Genomic DNA, 25881 nt, shown 5'->3' with positions numbered 1-25881 from the left:
GAGCAGGTAAGTGAATAACTTCTGTATGGCTCATATTTAATGCACGATGTATATTACAAAGTGCATTAATATGGCCATACAGAAGTGTATAGACCCACTTGATTTCGCGAGACAACCCCTTTAAGAAGAAGGATATATACATGAAACAGAAGAAGCCTCGGATTCTTTTAATATTAATTTTCCCAGGAAACTCTTGATCCCTTTTTCAAAACCTACAACTGCTATTTGTCAACACGACTGCCTAGACAGAGGAACAAGCAGAGGTGCATTTGTAAGAGAGATGGTCACGCCATTGTGAATTGTTAAGTGTCCTTTGAGCAATGCCAGGCCTGCTGAGTCGGTAAAGGGACAGTAATGTGTATAAAAAGTCTTCTATATGTTTAAAGAGGGCGGAGAGACCCTAATGATATTGCTGAGTGTTAAAACTGTGTTGCAACGTTCTGAAACTGCTAAATTAAAGAGACAGTCCTGCTAGTTCAACTGCCAAGTAAAGACTATTCCTGTTTATTCTGAACCATCTCTAATTCCAACTGCTTGTGGGGGGCAGAACATATAAGAGGCTAAACATATAATAGTCAGTTGTAGCAGCTTCAGAGATTGAGAGCCCCGTTTAGGCTAAATCCAAAACAAAAAGTACAATTGGAGCACATAAAATCCTGTGTGCTTCACCTGTACTTGCTGCAAAATTGTTATCCATGTACAGTTATGCTGCATGTTTTGTGGCTGTGTGGCACACTGCTGCACTACAGATGCCCTGTGGAAACCCAACCTTATAGGCTCAGGGAACTCTAGATATCTATTAAAAATGTCATCTGTCATACTAATAGAGTGACTAATAGATGCAGAAATACCCTCTACCTGGATATAGTAGGGTTGTGCTCTGCTAATAAAACCACTTATTTTCTCCCCCCCAAAAAAACCTCCCCACCACCAACTCCTTAAGCACTTAACTTAAGCCGGGTGCACACTGCAGGGCCGGATTCCACATGCAGAATCCCACAGCAGAATCCGGCAGAGGTCTCATCGCTAAACCGTGCGCTAATATTTCCTGGGCCACTGCAGACCATTTCAGCTATACCGTTCTATGTGTGCAGTGCATTAGGCAGAAGTCTCATCGCTAAACGGCACGCTAATATTTCCTGGGCCACTGTAGACCATTTCAGCTATACCGTTCTATGTGTGCAGTGCATTAGGCAGAAGTCTCATCGCTAAACGGCACGCTAATATTTCCTGGGCCACTGCAGAGCATTTCACAGATACCATTCTCTGTGTTGGGTGAAGTAGCCTCGGTTATCAGCACTATCCACTGGCTTTAGAGTTTTCTGCCCCTGTGCAGAGCGTCTCACAATACCCTTTCCTTGGGTTTGGTGAAGTAGCCAAAGTTATTAGCACTATCCACTGGCTGTATAGCCTTTTGCCCCTGTGCAGAGTGTCTCACATTACCCTTTCCTTGGGTGCGGTGAAGTAGCCGCAGTTATCAGCACTGTCCACTGGCTTTCTAGTTTTTTCCCACTCTATACAGCCTCTCTTATATACAAGTCTCTGTGAGTGGTAAATGACCCCAAGGTATCAGCGCAAGACAGCGGGTTAATTTTTTCCGGTCACAGCATAGAGCCTCCGATATCTACAAGTCTTTGTGTGCGGTGAATTAGCCACACTTCTCAGTGCTATACAGTGGGGTAATTTACTTGGGCCCTGCTCTATTCTTAATCCGACATGATGAGAAATAGGGGTAAGGGTCGAGGACGTGAACGCGGGTGTCCAAGTGAGGGTGTGGGCACAGGCCGAGGACCTGGTCGGGGTGCATCACAGCCGGCTGCTGAGGGATTAGGAGAGCGCCAAGTCCATATGCTCCCCAGCTTCATATCACAATTTGCGGGTCCGCATGGTAGACCTTTATTACAAGCAGAGCAGTGCAAGCAGGTCCTGTCGTAGATGGCAGATAACGCATCCAGCAATGTATCAAACCCCCAGTCTTCTACGCAGTTCACTATTCCCGGCCTAGGGACTCCAACTCTGAAGCCTCTGGCTGCTCCTCCCTCCCAGCCTCGTCACTGTTCTCGGGTCCCTGCCCTGAGTGGGAAAAAACGGTTCCTCTCTCACCTGAGAAGCTTGTCGTGACCGATGCCCAACCCGGTTCCCGGTGTCCAGGTGATCAAGCTGGGGACTTCCAGCAACTGTCTCAAGAGCTTTTTGTGGATGAGGATGATGAGACACAGTTGTCTGTCAGTGAGGTAGTAGTAAGGGCAGTAAGTCTGAGGGAGGAACGCACAGAGGATTCGGAGGAAGAGCTGCTGGACGATGAGGTGACTGAACCCACCTGGCTTGCTAAACCTACTGAGGACAGGGCTTCAGAGGGGGAGGCAAGTGCAGCAGCAGGACAGGTTGGAAGAGGCAGTGGGGTGGTCAGGGGGAGAGGCACGCCCAGAGTCAAGAATCCCCCAACTATTTCCCACAGCACCCCCTCGCGGCAAGCCTGCTTGCAGAGGGCTAGATGTTCAAAGGTGTGGATGTTTTTTAGTGAGAGTGCGGACGACCGACGAACAGTGGTGTGCAACCTGTGCTGCACCAAGATTAGCCGAGGAGCCACTACTACCAGCCTCGCCGCCACCAGCATGCGCAGGCATATGATGGCCAAGGACCCCCCAAGGTGGGACAAAAGCCATTCACCGCCTCCGGGGGACACCACTGCCTCTTCCCCTGTGCCACAACCTCGCACACGAATCCAATACCCCTCCCAGGATGCAGGCACGAGCGACGCCCAGCCAGCACCCACACCCTCATCTCCACGATCTTCCACTCCATCCAGCAATGTCTCTCAGCGCATCATTCAGCTGTCGCTAACACAAGCATTGGAGTGAAAGTGGAAATACGCCACCACCCACCCGAATGCACAAGCTTTAAACGTGCACATTGCCAAAATAATCAGCCTGAAGATGCTGCCGTACAGACTTGTGGAAACGGAGGCTTTCAACAACATGATGGCAGCGGCAGTCCCGCGCTACTCGATCCCCAGTCGCCACTATTTTTCCTGGTGTGCCATCCCAGCCCTACACCAGCACGTCTTCTGCAACATTACATGGAAAGGTCAACTTAACGACGGACACGTGGACAAGTACTAGCAGGCAGGTCCACAATATCTCCCTGACGGCACACTGGGTGAACTTCGTGGAGGCTGGGAACGAGTCAGAGCCTGGGACCAGTCACGTGCTACCCGCACTAAGAATAGTGGGTCCTACCTCAGTGCTGGTATCTGCGGCGTATTATGCCACCTCCTCCAACCCCCCCCCCCCCCCCTTCTCCTCCACCACCTCCACCTCTCAATTAAGAAGTGTGAGCATGTCGCCAGCAGTCGTTAGGGCGCAGCGTGGCAGCACAGCGGTGGGCCAGCGTCAGCAAGCCGTGCTGAAACTAATCAGCTTAGATGACAAGAGGTACATGGCACCGAGCTGTTACAGGGTCTGGCAGAGCAGAACGACCCCTGGCTGTCGCCGCTGAGCCTCCAACCGGGCATGGTCGTGTGTGACAACGGCCATAACCTGGTGGCGGCTCTGCAGCTTGGCAGCCTCACACATGTGCCATGCCTGGCCCACGTCTTCAATCTGGTTAGAACAGGAGACGGGGGATGACAGTATGTCGCTTGATAGCCAGACCACCCTCAACTCTAAATCTCAGTGCTTTTTGGAGGAGGAGGAGGAGGAGGAGGAGGAGGAGGAGGGGAAGAGGGAGAAGGAGGGGGGGGGTCGCATTCTGGCTAACACGGATTACTGGGTGTACACCCTTCTTGACCCACGGTATAAGGAGAACCTTTCCACTCTCATTCCCGAAGAGGATAGAGGTGCAAGAGTGATGCAATACCACAGGGCCCTGGTGAAAAAAGTGATGCTAAAGTTCTCACCTGACAGCACTATCGGTTGAAGACGCAGTTCAGAGGGCCAACTAGCAGGGGAGGTGCGGAGAACAGGCAGCATGTCCAGCGCAGGCAGGGAAACACTCTCCAAGGCCTTTGCCAGTTTTATGGCTCCCCATCAAGACTGTGTCACTACTCCCCTGTCAAGACTGAGTCGAAGGGAGCACTATAAAAAGATGCTGAGGGGATACATAGCAACCATACCACCGTCCTCCGGGATATCTCTGCTCCATACAACTATTGGGTGTCAAAGCTGGACATGTGGCACGAACTTGCGCTGTACGCCCTTGAGGTGCTGGCCTGCCTTGCCGCTAGAGTCTTTTCAGAGAGGGTGTTTAGTGCTGTTGGGGGATTCATCATGGAAAAGCCTACCCACCTGTTAACTGACAGCGCCAACATTCTTACCCTCATAAAGATGAACAAAGGCTGGATTTCCCCAGACTTCTCTTCTCCACCGTTGGAAAGTAGCGGATCCTAAAGATTCTTTTCGCTGCAACAGGAGAAAAATGCATCCTCTATCACCCCAAAAAAGGGGAGGATTGCCTTTGTCTATCACTCTCAGATATTACTCCTCCTCTTCCTCCTCCTAAACAGCATGTCATCATGCTGAACTGCCAATTTTTCTGCGTCCCAAAAGGCTCTGTTTAAAGTTTTTAAAGCTTTAAAAGTTTAACTTAAACCAATTTTTTCAGAGGGCTGCCTCCAGGCTCTGTTACAAATTAAGCAACAGCGAGCTGTATCTTTAAAAAATGTTTATGTGTTTCACCTGCCCTCGGAGTTTAGCAATTTTTCACGGGTACACTTGTACGCTTGGTACACCAATTTTTCAGGCCCTCGCTTATACTGTTAGCAAACTAAATTGTTCTGGGCTTCGCCTATACTCTTAGTAAACACATTTTTTTCAGATGTTCGCCTATACTCTTGCTACAGAAATGTTTGAGGAGTCCACCTATAATCTTGCTACAGAAATGTTTGAGGGGTTCGCCTAAACTCTTGGTACAGAAATGTTTCAGGGGTCTGCCTATACACTTGCTACTGAAAGGTTTTCAGAGGTCCGCCTATACTCTTGCTACAGAAATGTTTCAGTGGTCTGCCTATACACTTGCTACTGAAAGGTTTGAGGGGGTTCGCCTATACTCTTGCTACAGAAATGTTTTAGGGGTTCGCCTATACTCTTGCTACAAAAATGTTACAGAGGTCCACCTATACTGTGGTGCACAAAGGTTTCCCATAGCGGTGTTCAGCTGTCTGTCACAAATACACATAATGACTTGGGCAGAAGTGTGGGCCGAAGCCAAGGTCCTGGGCGGAGTGAAACTCTGCCATGTTTGGGCACTGTCATTTCTTCATCTGTAATAATGCCTTTCGGTTTCATGGGCTCGCCTATGCTGTGGGTGGACAAAGGTTTCCCTGTGTTGTGTTCAGCTATCTGGCACATACACTGAATGAATTGTGTGGGGACACATGGATGTCCCATAGCTACCGTGTTCCCCTGAAAATAAGACACTGTCTAATATATTTTTTGCCTCAAAAAGGGCAGTGTCTTATTTTTTAGGGGGAACCTTTTACTTACCTGGTCCGCGGCATCCTGATGCCTCCCAATGGTGTCCGACGGTGGCTGCAACGTGGCTTTGAATACCCCGCCTCCTGCAAAGCGAGCGCTGCAATTGGCTAATCAAGCGCCGGCAGCCAATCACAGGCATTCAGTGATGTCATTCACTGAATGGCTGTGATTGGCTCATCGGGCGCAGGCTGTGATTGGCTGCCGTCGCTCGATCAGCCAATTACAGCGCTTTCTTTGCTGGAGGGGGGGTATTCAAAGCCTCGTTGCCAGCAGAAGGAAGCTGTGAGATGGAGGAGGACGCCGGACGCTGCCGCCGCCGCCACCACCACCTCCGCTGCGGCCAACACCTCCGCTACCACCACCGCAGACACCACCGCCGCCGCCACCGCAGACACCACCGCCAACACCATTGGGACGCCGCAGACCATGTGAGTATTTTTTTTGGGGGGGGGGGGGGTATCCAAGATAGGTCCTATTTTCAGGGGAGGCTCTATATTTATCAAGCCTTCCTCAAAACCCCGATAGGTCTTACTATCAGGGTAGGACCTATTTTTGGGGAAACACGGTATGTAACTCACGGCAGATTGGGTCAACCAGGTGTAGGCTGTGATCAAGCCTGACCCTGGGCCTGCTCACATGCTTCTCACACAGAGTATTGCGGGTCCTACCTCGGTCACGGTTTCTCGGGCTTATTATGCCACCTCCTCCTCCTGCTTGGGGTCTGGGGATCTGCGCTGGTCGACATGTATTTGCTCTCGTGTTACCACAGTTATCTGAGACACTGGTTTGGACTAATCAAAAGAAGTATAACTGAATTAATGAGGCTTTCACAGTTGTACTATTGCGCTTTATGCGCCCGATTGCTGAGGGTGTAGGGAAGAGGCCGAGGTCTTGGGGGGGGGGGGGGGGGCAACTGCATCAGGTTTGGCCTGTGGAGCTTCTTGGTGGTTCATCCAGTCTTTGGACCAATGAAAGCAAGCATAACTGATTTAATGAGACGTTCACAGCTGTACTAGCATCCGAGTCCGCTTCATGCCCATGATTGCTGAGGGTGTAGGGAAGAGGTCGAGGTCCTGGGGGGGGGGGGGGGGGGAGCAAATGCACCAGGTTTGGCCTGTTGGAACTTCTTGGTGGTTCATCCAGTCTTTTGAGTGATGAAAGCAAGCGTCACTGATCTAATGAGACGTTCACAGCTATACTGGCATCCGAGTCCGCTTTATGCCCACGATTGCTGAGAGTGTAGGGAAGAGGCCAAGGTCCTTGGGGGAACAACTGCGCCAGGTTTGGCCTGTGGAACATTTTGGTGGTTCATCCAGTCTTTTGAGTGATGAAAGCAAGCGTAACCAATTTAATGAGATGTTCACAGCTGTACTAGCATCCGAGTCCGCATTATGTCCACGATTGCTGAGGGTGTGGGCAGAGGCCGAGGTCCTGGGGGGGATGTGAAACTCTGCCATGTGTGGGCACTCTGATTTCTTCATATTTCATACTGTCCCTGGCTTGCAGGGGCTCGCCTATGCTGTGGGTGCACAAAGATTTCCCATTGTGGTGTTTTAGCTATCTGGCACAAATACACTGAATGACTTGGGTAGGGCGCAATGATTCTTCGCTCATGGACATGGGGCCAGTGCTTTCCATAGTGAAATCACGCCCATGGACAGGCACCCTTAGTGATCCTGCACTGAGCAGGGGGTTGGACCCGATGACCCTGGAGGTCCCTTCCAACTCTACCATTCTATGATTCTAAGGGGAAGGGAGCGGGACTTTAGCACAGTTGCTCCCACCCCCTATTATTGCAGACAGCCAGCAAGAGGCGGAGAGGGGAACGAAAGGGGGAGCAAGTTTAGCAGTCACTCTGCTAAACTCCCTCCCACCTCCCTTCTCTGGCATAGGAGTCTATGGCAGTGGCTGCATTCCAGCTGGAAAAGATAGTTCCAGAGCTATCTTTTCTGGCCGGCATAAAAATGTCCGACCGGAATGCATACTGTATGCGCTATCTTTGCCAGCCAGATGTTTTTAAACATCAGGAATACGCCAATCTGAACTGATGCATTGGAAACTATTCACTGTAAATGAAGCCAACAATGCAATATCTAATAGACTGCAGGTCAGGCTCAATCTCCATAGACACTGGTAAAATGCAATGAGCCATACTATGATATAGAGGAGCTACTTATTCAGTGCAGACTAATAGTACAGCCACTCATTCGACCCAGCCCAGATTGGAGAGGAGTGACTGCAAACGTGCGCATGTGAACGGATACCAGTGACGTCAACCACGGATAGGTACGCCACACTATGCAGGAGTGCAATCTCTACTGGCAAAGCAGTGGATCGCCCTGTATCTCCACAGTGGGTCACACTGGCTGACATCTTGGGCTCCCCCAAATGTATAGCAAACTGCATGCAAAAAGTAGTGATAAATACGGGTGTTAATTCTGCATTTTGGCCAAGTCACATAAGCTGAAGGGTCAATGGTAAGGCCACCACGAGTCTGTCAGAACCTATGCTATCTGACTGTTAAATACAATAAAATCACAGAGGTGAGAGAAAAACAAGAACATTATTCACTGAAAATGAACCCAACAATGCAACACCTGATAGACTGCAGGCCAGGCTCAATCACCTGCATTGAACAATTCAATAGTTTGCATTGAATATGTAGCTCTTTCATATCATAGTATGGCTCTCTGCATTGTACTAGGGTCTATGGTGATTGAGTCTGGCCTGCAGTCTATCAGGTGTTGCATTGTTGGCTTCCTTTACAGTGGATAATGTCCTTGTTTTTTCTCTCACCTCTGTGATTTTGATGCATCGGAAACCAAATAATCAGATGGGTAGCATATATCGTCTGGCTGTGAAAACGTGGCCGATACACCCTTGTGTAAAAGAGCTCTAACAGGCACTTCACTCACGCAGTCTGCAGCTTCGGTCCAGCAGCGGTGCAGAGTCTGTGACCACTGACCCCTTCCTTGCTGTGTCTGCCATCCTGTATGCCGCGTGGATGATGAGGGGAGAGGCCAGCAGGTAAAGGCTCAGCAGCCACAAGGTGAGTGGAATGCCTGTAGGAGTGCTGGCCAGCCAGGGGCCAATTACTACTGAGGCTGATGTGGAGGTCACTATTACTACTGAAGCCACAATGGGGGTCACTGTTACTACTGGGGCCACAATTATTACTTGTACTACTGTGGTGTTCACTGTTACTACTAGAGCCACTATGAGGGTTACTGTTACTACTGGGGCCACTATGGGGGTCACTGTCACTACTGGGGCCACAATTATTACTTGTACTACTGTGGTGTTCACTGTTACTACTAGAGCCACTATGAGGGTTACTGTTACTACTGGGGCCACTATGGGGGTCACTGTCACTACTGGGGCCACAATTATTACTTGTACTACTGTGGTGGTCACTGTTACTACTGGGGCCACAATTATTACTTGTACTACTGTGGTGGTCACTGTTACTCCTGGGGCCACAATTATTACTTGTACTACTGTGGTGTTCACTGTTACTACTAGAGCCACTATGAGGGTTACTGTTACTACTGGGGCCACTATGGGGGTCACTGTCACTACTGGGGCCACAATTATTACTTGTACTACTGTGGTGTTCACTGTTACTACTAGAGCCACTATGAGGGTTACTGTTACTACTGGGGCCACTATGGGGGTCACTGTCACTACTGGGGCCACAATTATTACTTGTACTACTGTGGTGGTCACTGTTACTACTGGGGCCACAATTATTACTTGTACTACTGTGGTGGTCACTGTTACTCCTGGGGCCACAATTATTACTTGTACTACTGTGGCGGTCACTGTTACTACTGGAGCCACTATGAGGGTCACTGTTACTACTGGGATCACAATTGGGGCAATGGCAATGGCTGTATCCCAAACAGGATTTGGGATTGGTCAGGAGGGGGGAGAGAGAAGGAGGGGCTTCTCATATATAAGCGCTGTCCTAAGCAGATGCGCGGCACTCACTATCGGGATGCCGCCAGTTATCACGGCCGCTCCCTCCTCTATTCTTTATCCTTATTTCATCCTGATGAAGCAGTATATTTGCGACAAACTGCAGAAACGCGCCGATGACGTAGAATAGTGAGCTAATTACTTTGTTTCAGGCAGTCAGTTAGTTGAGTGTTAGCCGGCTGCCCGGTTTCTATTGTCGGGCGGTCACAGCAGTGCCGATCCAGCTAGCTATTTATCACAGCGGCTAGTGCTGTGAAAGGCAGCAGTATCTTTCATTTACTTTTATATACATCTGAAGAGAGCTATTATTGAGACATTGAGGTGTGAGCTGTCTTCAATAGCGCGCTATTAACCCTAGGCGCGCTGGCTCACTGAAGCTGATACTGTGCAACGGTTTTAACAACCTAATTAGGATCTAAGAACTTGGTCTCTGGGCTATGAAAATATGACACATGGAGCCCTAACTTGGGACCTTCATGTGTGCACTCAGTAGTCCATTTCTACACAATTAACCCTTTCTTCTCATCCCTTGATATTTATCTGGGTGGAGAAAAGAGGGAATTTTTCTTACCAGTACCTCTGGGAACCAGCGCTGTGTATCAATATCGCTGGCCTTATTAATTGATAAATTTCCTAAACGCGGGGGCGTGTCCTGACATCCTCTAATCGCGGACGTCTCTTGCTAGAGCTCCGATAAGAGAAGAAGAAGAAACGCAAATTAACGCTCACAAGTGACCAGAAATCACTCTGCAAAATCGGCAACAGCTCCCTGAAGCCCTGGACGGCATACCGGTAACTCTTTCTAACCGCGGGAAGACGGCAGAGAACAGAGAAAAGCCTGAACCTCACCACGGCCTACCCGCTCCTGGAAACAGCGGCGGGTGGGACACGAGTGCCGAGGAGCATCACCAGCGCTTCTTGTACCTCAGCAGAGGAACGCTCCGCGTTCCTCACCAGAACACCTTGTGACCCCGAAGCACAAGCCGGCGACCGGACCGGCAGACAGTGAGCCGGTGAGAAGAGAAGGAAATCCAGACTCCCACTCGCAACCTGCTTGCTCCCGGGCACAACAGCACGCGGGAAATGAAGACCGAGAGCCACCAACAGCACTGCAAAGCAGACGACGGCCGAAAACACCATCGAGCCAAAGGTAATACTCTTACCTCACAGAGGGAGAGAACTCAAGCGGCCGACCGCTGCACAAGCGATAGCAGCAACTGACCCGTCGATCCCCCGGCTCCCTGTCAGAGAAGAAGACGCCATTAACCCCCCCTCTGCAGGCAGAGGCGCTCCCAAGGGCCGTGGAATCACCTCGACCCTGTAAAGGAGGAAAAAAAGCTCTACAGCAGAGGCACGGCAGTTTGACCTGCAGAGTGCCGGCACAAGACCTCAAAGTCAACCTGGGTGAGTCTTTCTCAGCTCTGCTACACCCTGCACCACAGAGCTTACAGCACACATACCCAGAAGCCACACTGTTAATAGACATACTCCCTCTCAGGACAGCAAATTCTCCCCCTAACCTGTGGACATCCTAACCTCCAACAATACAACATAAATCCTATAAGATAAACGGACTCCTTCACCGTCTCTACCTAAGTTCTCCCCAGCACTTAGGGATAACAACCAACGCTAAATCCAGGACGAATCCATTTCACTTAAACTACATCAGAGCTGAAAGCGAGAATTCACCAGATTTACTGGGTCTATCAAACCTGATTAACCCAAAATCTATTAAAAAGAAGTCCAGCACTGAAAAATATAGGATATAGACTCTACTGCCACCAAGTGGTGGATATTAACAATACCAAAGAAAAATTATATAAGCCCAACCACTGGGATTCTTATATATAAGGACTTCGCAACTCTAGCAGCAACAATAAGCGCCATACGTGCTACAACAACAGCAAGCCACATAAAATTCACCAGAAAAGGAGATTCCAAACAGCCAAAACGATGACAACCTCCTAATGCACCCTTAGCCACACACGGCTCTGCTCGGTGGCCATATCTCCAAGTGGACCCCAAAATACTCACTACTTGAATTTTGATTGAAGGGTGGGGGAAGGAGGGGGGGGGCAAGAAAGAGGAGAGAGAGAGAGGAGAACCACTAACAGCTTAGTTATGCGTCCTACACAAGCTAGACTGGGGAAAAACGCCCAAGCTCCACAACCACACAACAAAAAATCTCCAAAACTACAAGACATCCCCACTTCCTCTGACGAAAATTCTCGCTCATCAATAGAGGAACCACAACCCTTTTCACAACCAAACAAAGAAGAACCGAATCCAAATTGAAACCCTACAATGAACTTGGTATCTAATCTTCCGGAAAACCTTCTAACCCAAATAGAATCACTACTACAAAAAGAATTGTCTAAAACCTCCTCAGAAATACCAACAAACTCTCTGGCGAAATCCGAGAACTCAGCCAGAGGACAATCGCTCTTGAAGATAGGATGGACAACGCTACCATTGTTCTTGAATCCCACGAAAAAGACATAGAACAACTCCACGATGAAATCCATTTCCTACACGATAAACTAGAAGAAGTAGAAAATAGAGCCCGACGAGACAACATACGTATTCGTGGAGTCCCGGAATCAGTAAAAGGTCTTCAATCAACAATAACTGCTCTATTCCAGGAACTCTGTCCCAGCATCCCAATTGAGCGACTAGAATTTGACAGAATACACAGAGCCCTGAGGGCACCAAACCCAAACTGACCCCCCAGAGACATAGTGCTTAAACTCCACTTCCATCGCACAAAGGAATAGCTAATGCGTGCGGCTTGTTCCTCCCGCAAATTAACCTTTCAAGGATTCGACTATCAACTATTCCCCGACTTGGCCCCATCAACTCTCTCAAAAAGAAAAGTGCTAAAGCCCTACCTGCAGATCCTACAAAAAAAAAATCCAATACAGATGGGGCCTCCCATTTAAATTGACTTTCTCATATCAAGACAAAGTACACACGATTCTATCACCAGATGGAGCCCGACGATGCTTTAAAGAGCTAAACATCCAACAGCCACCATCGCAACCGAACTCTACAGATTCACCACCAGCCTCACCATCATCCCCAAGACCCACCTCCGAAAATAAGAGGAAGAACACAGCAACTTCTTGAGAACAACGCAGTTTACTAAAAACGAGGACGCGGAAGAAAAGCAAAGACACAAGAAGCTGAAACTACTTGCGCATCTCCCCCCCTGAGTCCCGCCCCCACTCCTTTTTTTTCTCCCTCTCCTCTCCCTCTCTCTCCTCTTCTTATTTATCTATTAACATAATTTGCCCCCATACCCCCTCCCTCTAACCTCCTATGAGGTCCACTTGAACCTTTTCCATCATAAACGCTCATCCTATAACCCACCATACCCCAGAGCTGACACGGCGTCACTTCTGAAAGTCATCCGGAAAAAATGAGACTCTATTGGCATACTGCCATTAAGGCAATGAAACCTAAAGTTCTTAAAACAAAACTTAATAGTTGGCCATTACTTGTTTGTTCTTTCCCCTCCCCTCCTACCCCCCCCCCCCACCGCCCCCCCCTCCCATGGGGCGGATGCCCCGAGACAGCTTCACCTTTGCATAAATTCTACCACTTGCCATGGATTTAAAAATAATATCCCACAACGTTCAAGGATTCAACTCCCCTCAGAAACGCTCAAAAGCATTCTGATACTATAAGAGCAAACGAGTGGACATAGTTTGCTTACAGGAAACCCATTTCTCTACTAACTCAGCGCCACGCTATCTATCCTCCCAGTACCCAACATTTTATTCAGCAAACGCACCAACCAAAACCAAAGGAGTAACTATTTGCTTTAGCAGATCAGTTCCCTTCTCACATTCCTCGACAATCGCAGACCCTGATGGCCGTTATCTAATATTAACGGGCTCTATTCAAGACGTCCCGACAACTATAGTCTCCTATTATGCCCCAAACTCGAGGCAAATTCAATTCTTCGAGAAACTATTCGAAACGATAGAAAACACTAAAATAGGCACTGTAATTCTCTGTGGAGACTCAAACTGTATTATTGACCCGAGTCTGGAGAGGAACTCCACCACCCTTCCAGCCCATCCTCAGCTACCCCAACACTCCATCTCCCATAACTTTGAATCCCTTCTCCAACAAAATCACCCAGTGGATATCTGGCGGGAAATAAACCCAACCACAAAGGACTACACACATTTCTCAGCCCCACACTCACTTTACAGAAGAATAGATCACATCCTAGTCCCTGACACATTTGTACCCCAAATACCACAATCAAAAATACTTTCAGTCCCATGGTCTGATCATAGCCCAATGTCCGTTATCTGCAAATCCCTGATGTCTAAACCCACAAACACATCCTGGATTCTCAATGACTCCCTTATTTCAATGCCCGAAATAACAAACTTACTAAGGCCACAAATGGAAGAATACTTCCAAATAAATAGTCCATCCGCCTCCTCTCCTATTTCCCTCTGCGAAGCCCACAAAGTAGTTATTCGAGGCCACTTGATACAAATAGCAGCTCGACGCAAACGAGAACGCACAACAACAAAAACTAGAACTCCAAGTTACCCAACTAAAAGAAATTGCCAAAAAACACCCAACTAAAAAAAAAAATCTCCAGGCACTATCACGCGCCGAAACTGAACTTGACCTCTGCCTCACTGATATTACAGAAAGAAAACTGCGCTGGTCTCGCCAACGATTCTAGGTCTTCAATAATGAACCCACTACACGACTAGCACGTAGACTACGCTCGCATCCAGACGCAAGCTTATTTTATAAAATACGCACAAATCAAAATACAGTAACAGCCAAAGCACTCACCATGAAGCGATAATTCCAAAAGTTCCTAATGAAGCTTTACTCCCAACAACACGCTATTCCACAAGAGGAAATCATCTCCTACCAACAAGAAATACGTCTCCCCAGATTACAGTCAACAACACTTGAATACCTAGCCTCCGAAATCACCCAAGAAGAGGCGACAAACATTATCAAAACACTCAAGAGTAACAAACGACCCGGCCCAGATGGCTTATCAGCCCCCTATTATAAGAAATTTTCCCCAATCCTAACCCCCCACCTAGTAAACTACTTCAACGCAATAAAAGAGGGCAATCACATTGGCCAAACGGCCCTACTGGCCTCAATATCCATGATACCGAAACCAGACAAAGACTCGTTAGACATACAAAACTACCGCCCCATATCTTTAATAAACGTTGACGTAAAACTTCTTACTAAAATCCTTGCAGAACGCCTAAACACAGCACTCCCCTCACTGATAGGAGGGGACCAAGTAGGATTTGTCCCAGGTCGACAAGCTCCTGACAGTATCAGAAGAATAACCCACCTCACTCACCTCTGCAGATCCAGGAAAATCCCAGCAATGCTCCTATCTCTCGACATAAACAAAGCTTTCGACACCCTAAGTTGGGACTTCCTATTCCCGTCTCTTGAACACTGGGGGCTCCCGGGCTGGTTCCTGTCCTGGATCTGAATATTATACTCTCACCCTAAAGCTTCTGTAAAGTACCGGGCTTCTGTTCCGATACATTCCCGATCCGCCGGGGGACCCATCAGGGTTGCCCTCTATCCCCGTTACTTTTTATCATGGCCATGGAACTCCTAGCTAGCAAAATCCGAAACAACCTGAACATAAAAGGAGTAGAAATGGCCTCAGTCCACCACAAACTTTCAATGTTCGCAGACGACCTGCTCATGCTCATAACCTCCCCCCATATCTCCTTACCCAACCTAATGGAGGAACTATCCAGATTCGGGTCAATATCGGGCCTAACCATTAACCAAACAAAATCAAAAGCGTACAATCTTACATTACCCCCCAGTGGGCAACGGGCTCTTTGGGCTACCTGGGTATCCAATTAACAAACGACTATGCAACTCTTTATAGCCAAAACTATATCCGTCTCCTCCGTAAGATAAGAGTTAGAGATGAGCGAACGTACTCGGTAAGGCCGATTTCACAATCGAGCACTGCGATTTTCGAGTACTTCACTACTCGGGTGAAAAGTACTCGGGGGCGCTGTGGGTGAGCGGGGGGTTGCAGAGGAGAGTGGGGGGAGAGGGAGAGAGAGCTCCCACCTGTTCTGCGCTGCTACCCCCCGCTCCACCACGCCACGCCCCACAGCGCCCCCGAGTACTTTTCACCCGAGTAGTGAAGTACTCGAAAATCGCGTTGCTCGATTGTGAAATCGGCCTTACCGAGTACGTTCGCTCATCTCTAGAGAGTACTTTTGGAAAGCTGGAGTCGCTATCACATATCTTGGATAGGAAGAGTTAACGCCTTGAAAATGACACTCCTTCCTAAACTACTATACTTTTTTCGAGCACTCCCGATCCGAGTACCCGGACACTTACTGAAGACTCTCCAACAAATATCCCTCCGATTTGTGTGGAACGGAACGATCCCAAGAGTATCACTATCCACCCTATATAGACACAGACGGAGAGGAGGTCTGGGAGTCCCAAACTACCTTAAATACTATCAGGCTGCCCAGGTGGCCCAATTGGCTCTCCTACATTCTTCCCACAACACCCCACTTTGGGTATCCTTAGAAGCCACGGAGATACATCCTCTCACAATAGACTCTTTACTATGGACCTCTCCTAAACACAGACCCACAATCAACAACCCGATTGTAAACCACTCCCTTCACATATGGGACTCCATGAAATACTCAGGGAAACTGATATCCCCTCACCTACCCCTTGCGCCTTTACTACGCAATCCTATGTTTCCACCAGGCAGGGAGTCGCCACAGTCATTTACGAACTGGACAAAGTCAGGTCTTACTAAGTTATACCAGTTATACACAATAAATGGACCAATCTCTTTTCCTACATTGCAAGAAAGATACAATTTTCCATCCTCAGAAATTTTCCGATACTTGCAAATAAAACACTTTATATCCACCCTCCTCAAAAATACAAGCTCCCCATTAACTCTAACCCCATTTGAAAGACACTGTTATAGAAATCCACACGCAAAAGGTCTGATATCACAGATCTATTCAGACTTAGTACACTGCTCCTTCCGAACACAACTCCCATATGTAACCCGCTGGGAAGGAGACCTTGGCAAAACCCTCCCAGAAGAAGACTGGGCCCAAATATGGGATGCTACTAACAGCAGCGCCAGAAACATACTAATGGCGGAAACATCCTTCAAAGTCCTGCTTCGCTGGTATCAAACCCCAGATCGCGTAGCTCATGCATCCCCCGGACAATCTCCCAACTGTTTTCGCGGATGTCCAACCCCAGAAGACATGCTTCACATTTGGTGGACCTGCCCTCGGGTCAAAAGACTCTGGATTAGAGTCTACTCTCTAATATATTCAGTCACAAATCATAACATCTGTAAAGACCCTTGGGAGGCTCTCCTAAATAAACGCATAAATAACATTACTCCTGACTCTAGAAAACTAATATCTTTTTTCTTCCTGGCCAAGAAGCAAGTAATCACTCACTCATGGCACAAAGACTTCACTGAAGTTAAACGCAGACTTGATTGGTACCTAACAAACGTCAAATTAACCTCCATCCTAGAGGACAAACACGAAAAATTTCTAAAAATATGGTCCCCATGGTTGGACTATTCATATCCCTCACACAACAACTGATTTTTGGCCTCCCTATAGGGAACAGAAGAAAACACCAAATGAAAACCACTCCATAACAACTACGCGGATCGGAGCTGTCTCCGGCAGCATCCACCCCATGGGAAACTCCTAGACTGTCTCGGACACACACCCCTCCACCATCCCCCTTCTTTACCTACCCCTCTAACCCTTTTTTATAAAACCAAGTTAGGCCCTGGCCAGGCCGCCTATCTTATATACTATTTCTCTTAGTTAACAGTTCAAAGTTAAGACTGAGCTGGGATACTACAGGAGAGCACCATGTTAAAGGCTCTTTGAAACGTATCCCATCAGTCTATTCTACTTCTTTGTGGACTATGCTTATAATACACCCACACACCTGTACCATTTCTCAGTAAAATGTCTACTACTTTGTTGTAAAACTTGAAAATTTCAAATAAAAATTTAAGTAATAAAAAAAAATTTCCTGAACGCATGGAAATGTAACCCCTTGTGTGCTGGGCTCTACAAATTTCCTATTTTGCTATAACAGCATGGGGGCATACAGATTCTATGCCTCATAAGTGCTGCTCCTTTGCACTAACACTAGCAGCTTGGACCATATATTAACCCCTTCCTTTCCATCACATGTCCCTCGAAACTGGGGTTGGCTTCTGGCATCTGATATAAGCTAGGGGCACTCAGCTTCTTTTTACAATAATAAAGTGCAAAGGGCTAACACGGCGTACCCAGTTCCCCATATAGGAATCATAAATGGGGAACAACAATCTAATAGGAGGACTTAAATCTGCATAATTGAAGTACATGCAGTACGCTATTGTCTGACCCTCTGAACAAAGTGTATTTAATTTTGAGGTCCTCAAATAAGGGGGATACCTGAGCGAATTTAAAAGGGCTTTTCTAGCCTTCCCGTTTTAGAGACCGTGTTTGAAGGTCATCATACCACACACTGTATAAACAACTACTGAGAGAATTGATGTACAGTATCCGTTGGACACTTGGGTTATTATTAAACGGGTTCTGATTTTGTGGAGCTAAGGGATACTATCATCACAATGTAAATCCCCAAGGCTCTCTTTCTGTGTGATATATGTTTTGTCCTGTCCACCCAAGATTTTAATATATTTTGAATAAAGTTAGTAAGTTTTAATAAGTTCTTCTTCGTTTACTGTTGATGCCCCTGTGCTAGTTCAACTGGCAGGTAAAGATTATTCCTGTTTATTCTGCACTGTCTCCTCCACCTGTCTGTGGGGGTCCACACATACCGTATTAGTGCAAAGAGGCTAAACATATAATAGTCACAGAGATTGAGAGCCCCACTTAGGGTTAATGCAACACAAAAAGTACAAGTTAAACACATAAAATCCTGTGTTTCACCTGTACTTGCTGCAAAATTGTAATCCATGTACAGTTATGCTGCATGCTCTGTGGTTGTGTGGCACACTGCTGCACTACACATGTCCTGTGGGAAGCCATCCTCACAGGCTCAGGGAGCTCTAGTTATCTATTCAAGATGTCATCTGTCCTACTAATACACAGGGGCAGACATACCCTATTATTGTGTTGCTGTGTAGGACATAAAGAAAGTATGCATTCACATACTTAGTGGAGTGAAAACTTTTGAAACCAAGTAATACAGTAACACACAATCTTATAGAGATGCCACATAAAGATGTGAATGATCACAAGATATCTCCCCGTCGCTTCCATAGAAATCTTCATGTTGGTCCCCTGCCAGTTTTCTGACAGTGAGTTGGATGCTTCTTGCACAGTTGTGAAGGGCGGTTCATCGGGCGTGATTACTTTTATGATCCCGTAAACTATATAAAAATCGCTCCATGCCCAAATACTCAGAGTCCTACGCAGACAAGGAGCAGGTAAGCAGTACAATTATATATGAACTCATATAGCAGCCGTAAAAGTCTTCACAATTGCTAGACAGAGGTCTAAATGTGGCATTTTCCAAATTTCCTATCATTAACAAGGAAAGAAAAATGAGCTAAATGATTTTTTTCCCTGTTATCTCTTTTCAACTTTTAATTTACAATTTATTTTTGATGCATTTTTTTAATATATTAGAATATTTAAAAGAGTAACTGTACTTTTGTTAACCCCTTAGTGACCACCCTATAGTGTTTCTATGCCCTAGGTGAATGGGGCTTTAATCCCCAGGGTTAAAAAACATAAAAACATGCCAGCTCTGATGATTAAAGCCACTGGGCCTGTAAACGTAACAGCTCCATACTGTCAGCTGCCAAGAGATAGTAGGCAACCTGGAGCTGTCATGGGGGGGCCAGGATACCCGACCATTGGTCATGTAATCACCGCTATCCACCAAATAACGCAGATTGCATAAAATGTGATATACGATATCCCGAGACGTTTTGGTTCATCCAGATCCTGATGTTGCCTTCTGCGCATGCGCACCAGACGTAACGTTAGGGGCATGCTCAGAAGAGTTTGCGGCCGGGGAAATTTAAAATCTCTCTGGCTCCTGGCTGCCATGTGTAGCCGAGAGCAGAGAAATATCACCGGGAGCTGCTGTATGTGGTTCCCAATCACATGATCGCCGTTATCCATTGGATCATGTAACGTAAAAAAAATCTTCATGATCCCTCTCGGATCATATCCATGAGGGGAAATGAATTTATGTACCTAAGGCCCCCAGCTTTATCTACTGACCTTACCACAGCTCCTGCGCATGCGTCCATCGCCAAAATGGTGGACGCATGTACAAAAGCCCCGGATTGCCGGGGTAATTTAAAATCTTCCTGCTCCTGGCTACCAAACATAGCCGAGAGCCTGGAGACTTACTGGGGGCCGCGGTACGTGGTTACATGATCGCCATTATCCAACAGATAACAGCAATCATGTAAAAGATTTTAAAAAAGCTAAAGTTTTTTTCCTTCTGCTTTGCTTAGATTCATTCAAAAACTGTGGGATTACAATACGCAGTACACTATTAAATGAATTCGTTAAGGGGTCTCATTTTTTAAAATGGGGTCATTTGTGGCAGTTCTCCATCGTTTGGCCCGCTCAAGGGCTCTACAAGTTGGCAATGAGGCCTAAATCACCGTCAAGCAAAATGTCTGTTCTGAAAGCCACCGGCTGCTACTTTCGGTTTGGGCCCCGTTATGCATACAGACAAAACATTTGGGCCACAATGGGTATGTTTCTGAACACGGGACAAACGGGGGTATCCATGTGGAGGTGAAAAACTTCATTCATACGTGAGCTGTACAATAAAAATTGTTTTTAAAATGACATTTTTGCAAATATTTCCTCTAAATTGCATTAACACCTGAAAAGAAATTGTGGGGTCAAAATACTCCTGATCCCCCTCAGTGAATACATTAAGTGGTGTAGTTTGTAGGGGGGTCTTTTGTAAGGGTATCTATCATTCTGATACCTATGAACCTTTGCAATCTTGACTTGGTGCAGGAAAACAAAATGTTCCTCAAAATGTTAATAAACAATGTTAAATTTGTATGTCTCCAAAATGGTTAAAAAATTTAAGTTTTTCCAATGTGCTTCCAGAAAAAGGAAACATGGAAATATGTATAAAATTTGTATAGTATGTTTCTACATATTTGCAAATTTTTCAAAATTTTCCTAATTTTGGCATTTTAATAAATATACGCAAATTCTATCAGTCTATTTTTACCACCTAAATGAAGTACAACATGTGGCGAAAAAACAATGTCAGAATCACTTGGATATGCAAAACCTTTACGGAGTTATTCAATGTTAAAGTGGCACATGTCTAGTATGAGGGCTTATTCAGATGAGCATATATCGGTTGGGTTTTCAAGCCTGACTGATATATGCTGCCCTTTTCTGCAAGGGGAGAAGGTGGGCCGGGATTGGGAGCTAGTGCATTAAACACCCGGCCCCTCTTTGCCCCTCGCTACTGCTTTCAGGGGACAGAGGCAGAGCTAAGTTCCATTTGGTGACCATACCCTGTTGTTTACCATTGACTGTGTGCAAGATTATATAGAGAGCGCTGTACTCATCGCCACCATGGCATGGCTCTTCAGCCACTCCTTAGAAACCACTTAGAGAGTTCAGGCCAAGCCAGAAACCTACTGTACACTGATGAGGGGCAAATACCCTGATACAGCTGTCTGAGTATATTGCTTGTACAAATGTGTACATTGATTTGAAGGAATGCTGCAATCCAATAGGTGGCACTACAGAGGTAAGGTTCCATCGTCCTTATTTGCATAAATTACACACTAATACTTGAGCTACACTAAAATGCTAAACTGACACTTGGGGGACAGGATAATGACACACTGACGCTTGGGGGACAGGGCAATGGCACAGTGACGCTTGGGGGGACAGGGCAATGGCACACTGACGCTTGGGGGGACAGGGCAATGGCACACTGATGCTTGGGGTACAGAATAATGACACACTGACACTTGGGGGTACAGAATAAGGACCCACTAACACTTGGGGTACACGATAATGACCCAGTGACACTTGTAAAACATGATAATGATACACTGACACTTGGGGTACGGGATAATGACATACTGACACTTGGGGGACAGGATAATGACACATTGACACTTGGGGGACAGGATAATGACACAAGGACACTTGGGGAACTATAGGGATAATCTCACTCAGGCACTTTTCTAGAGTGTTTAGTGGGTGTTTTAGGGTACAGAATAATGATACACTGATACTTGGGGGACAGGACAATGACACACTGACACTTGTGGGACAGGATAATGACATGCTGACACTTGTGGGACAGGATAATGACATGCTGACACTTGGGGGACAGGAAAATGACACGCTGACACTTGGGGGACAGGAAAATGTCACAGTGACACTTGAGGGACTATAGGGCTAATCTCACTCAGACACTTTTCTATAGTGTTTAGTGGGTGTTTTAGGGTACAGGATAATGACACACTGATACTTGGGGGGCAGGATAATGATACACTACCACTTGGGGTATAGAATAATGACATACTGACACTTGCGGGACAGGATAATGACACACTAACACTTGGGGGACAAAATAATGTCACACTGACACTTGGGGGACAGGATAATGTCACACTGACACTTGGGGGACAGGATAATGACACGCTGACACCTGGGGGACAGGATAATGACACGCTGACACCTGGGGGACAGGATAATGACACATTGATACTTGGGGGACAGGATAATGACAGACTGACACTTGGGGTACAGGACAATGACACACTGACACTTGGGGGACAGGATAATGACACGCTGACCCTTGGGGGACAGGATAATGATACACTGACACTTAGGGGACAGGATAATGACACGCTGAAACCTGGGGGACAAAATAATGTCACACTGACACTTGGGGGACAGCATAATGTCACACTGACACTTGGGGGACAGGATAGTGTCACACTGACACCTGGGGGACAGGATAATGACACGTTGATACTTGAGGGGACAGGATAATGACAGACTGACACCTGGGGGACAGGATAATGAAACGCTGATACTTGGGGGACAGGATAATGAAACGCTGATACTTGGGGGACAGGATAATGTCACACTGACACTTGGGGGACAGGATAATGACACACTGACACTTGGGGGACAGGATAATGACACGCTGACACCTGGGGGACAGGATAATGACATGTTGATACTTGGGGGACAGGATAATGACAGACTGACACTTGGGGTACAGAATGACACACTGACACTTGGTGGCAGGATAATGACATGCTGACAATTGGAGACAGGTGTGGGAAGACAGCTCGGTAGAGTGCGGGTTTCCGGCAGTCAGAGATGGAGACTAGTATTTGCAGTCCAAGTACAGGCGTGACCTGCGTTTATTTCAGTTCAGAAAATCAAAACAAATCCAGCCTTAGCTTCAGGCAAAGAAAACAACAGTCCAGCATTTAGTATAACAGACAGTCCCTGCCTATACAGGTCATGTTCTGCAGGTGCACCAACCAGCAGGGCTTTTACCTCCAGCAGGTATATCAGGCTGCCTGGGTCCAGCAGCCATCCAGTCTCTTCCTGTGTCAGTGCACACTGCTATTTATATACACTTCCTGGCCTAGCCTCAGCACCTGTGCTGATTGACCTTGCAAATAACCTGGAGTGGAGGACGTGGAACGGATGGCCCCACTACCAACCTGCCATCCATTCCAAAACTCCAGGCCCAGAGACTTTTAAAGAAAAGATCTCCAGCAGCTACTTGCTGGAGATTACATTGCATTCCTGGATTTTCATGTCTCAAACAGTGGGACATGTACTTCCTCCAGCCCCACTAGGCATAATAGCGGAACCTAGGGGCGACGTAGCGACCATCCACTAACATCTCCCTCAGTACCTCACGCAGGATAATGACACACTGACACTTGGGGGACAGAATAATGACACGCTGACACTTGGGGGACAAGATAATGACACACTGACACTTGGGGGACAGGATAATGATACACTGACACTTGGGGGACAGCATAATGACACACTGACACTTGGGGGACAGCATAATGACACACTGATACTTGGGGGACAGGAAATTACACGCTGATACTTGGGGGACATGATAATGACATACTGACACTTCGGGTACAGGATAATGACACACTGACACTTGGGGGACAGGATCATGACACACTGACACTTGGAGGACAGGATCATGACACACTGACACTTGGAGGACAGGATCATGACACACTGACACTTGGGGGACAGGATAATGACACTCTGACACTTGGGGGACAGGATAATGACACTCTGACACTTGGGGGACTATCAGGCTAATCTAACTCAGGCACTTTTCTACAGTGTTTAGTAGGTTTTTTAAACGCCCACTAAAAACACTGTACCTAGCCTCCATTAATTTCAATGTGGCTTCTCAGATGAGCATTTTATCACACTGTTTTTAATGCATACTAAATGGAACGTTGTGTTCTATTTTTTGGCGCTGAACTTCTTTTTAACACTCACAAAGATGCTGTACGAAGCAGCTCTGCCCATATTAAAAACGCTGAATGCACTTGCCTGGACCCAGGCAATGTACTTTCAATACAAACCAGACAGACTCCTAGCGAGAAAGCTCAGGGAAAAGCAAACCATCAATACAATTCATAAAATCCAGTCCAGAAGGGGGCAACTCACCTCAAACCCCGACAAGATCTATGAAATCTTCCACCAATGCTATCAAAAACTATATAAAGATCAACAAACCCCAATAGAAAATCATACGACTGACTTTCTCTCCCAACTTAAACTCCCCCGCTTGACAGAATCCGGCCTATTGGACCTCAATGCCAATATAACTGAGGAAGAAATTGACTGGGCAATCAAGCGCCTTAAGCGAGGCAAAGCCCCCGGACCAGACAAATTTACGTCCTTATATTACAAAAAATTTGCCCCAACATTAAAACTTCACCTAGTCACACTCTTTAACTACATCCTCCGCCAAGGCTGCATTCACCCAGATTTTCTACAAGCCCTAATCACAGCCATCCCCAAACAGGTAAGGACAACATGCTCCCCTCTAACTATAGACCCATTTCCCTCCTTAATATAGACTTAAAACTTTTTACCTCTATAATAGTCAATAGGGTTAACAGACTACTCCCTTCAGTAATACATCGGGACCAGGTGGCTTCATTCCGGGAAGGCAAGCCCCTGATAATGTAAGAAAAATTCTCAACCTCATACACATCGCAAACACCATAAAACCCCCATGTCAATATTAACATTAGACATAGAAAAAGCCTTTGATTCCCTATCATGGCCTTACCTTCAATTAGTGCTAAATAAAATAGGATTTACTGGACCATTCCTAAAAATAATTTCAGCCCTCTACTCCATCGACCCAGCCATCCACAATACAGATACAGAGAGGCACCCACCAAGGATGCCCACTCTCTCCAGCCTTATTCGTGCTGGCAATGGAACCATTGGTAATTGCCATTCGAGAAAATCCTAACATCACCGGACTACAGGTAGGGACCACCAACAACAAGCTTAGCCTATTTGCCGATGACCTACTACTAACTCTAACCAACCCACTAACATCTCTACCCAACCTGATGGAGCTGTTAAAAAATTCAGCCTCATCTCAGGACTTAAAATTAATCAAACAAAATCAGAAATCCTCCACTGTAATATCCCTTTAAACACACAAAAGCTAATCAAATCCAATTTCCAATTTAAAACGCAACGCCATTACCTACCATATCTGGGAATCAAGCTTACAAATACATTAGACTCACTATACAAATACAATTACGAACCACTCTTCCGCCAACTAAGCCAAGACCTAGACAAAAGGGACTGCCCATTCCTTTCATGGATTGGTCGTATCAACAGCATCAAGATGACCCTACTCCCTAAAATGCTGTACTTGTTCAGAACTCTCCCCATCCCTGTCCCAGCACCTGACCTCCGAGCCTTTCAACAAAAGATATTTGCTTTTATATGGGCACACAAGCGGCCCAGAATATCCAAGAACATTATGTGCCTACACAAGAAATACTGAGGTCTTTCTGTCCCGTGTATTCTGAAATACTATAAGGCCGCTCGTCTAGCGCAAATCCAACCCGTCTACATGGGCAACCAAGCACACTATTGACCTCCATTGAGGAAACCCAGTTCTCCCCACACACTTGGCCCACCCTCCTCTGAACAAAAGTACCTCTCCCGTCCAGTTTCAGAGCTAATATCCCCTACACCTTTTTCTCCATTTTGCTATGGAGACAAGTCAGATTCAAAATAAACCATCAATCCACTCCATCCCCACTCACCCCCTTACTACACAACCCATAATTTCC

General features: G+C 46.7%; 1 protein-coding gene and 1 long non-coding RNA gene across 2 annotated transcripts in view; one reads left to right on the top strand and one right to left on the bottom strand.

Annotated features, from left to right (window-relative positions):
* LOC136631935 (uncharacterized) overlaps positions 1-25881 on the bottom strand; it is an 808093-nt gene that overhangs the window by 303317 nt on the left and 478895 nt on the right. The window lies entirely within an intron of this gene.
* The window catches only part of LOC136631932 (IgGFc-binding protein-like), a 173905-nt gene continuing 166968 nt past the window's right edge, over positions 18945-25881 (top strand). Inside the window, exon 1 of the mRNA XM_066606424.1 lies at positions 18945-18954. The gene's annotated coding sequence lies outside the window, so the exon portion shown is untranslated. The remainder of the gene's footprint in view (positions 18955-25881) is intronic.

The sequence above is a fragment of the Eleutherodactylus coqui genome, chromosome 6 (genome assembly GCF_035609145.1).
Source record: "Eleutherodactylus coqui strain aEleCoq1 chromosome 6, aEleCoq1.hap1, whole genome shotgun sequence".
Classification (NCBI taxonomy): Eukaryota; Metazoa; Chordata; class Amphibia; order Anura; family Eleutherodactylidae; genus Eleutherodactylus; species Eleutherodactylus coqui.
Note: the sequence above shows the minus strand (reverse complement) of the source record. Positions and strands in the feature narration are given on the sequence as shown.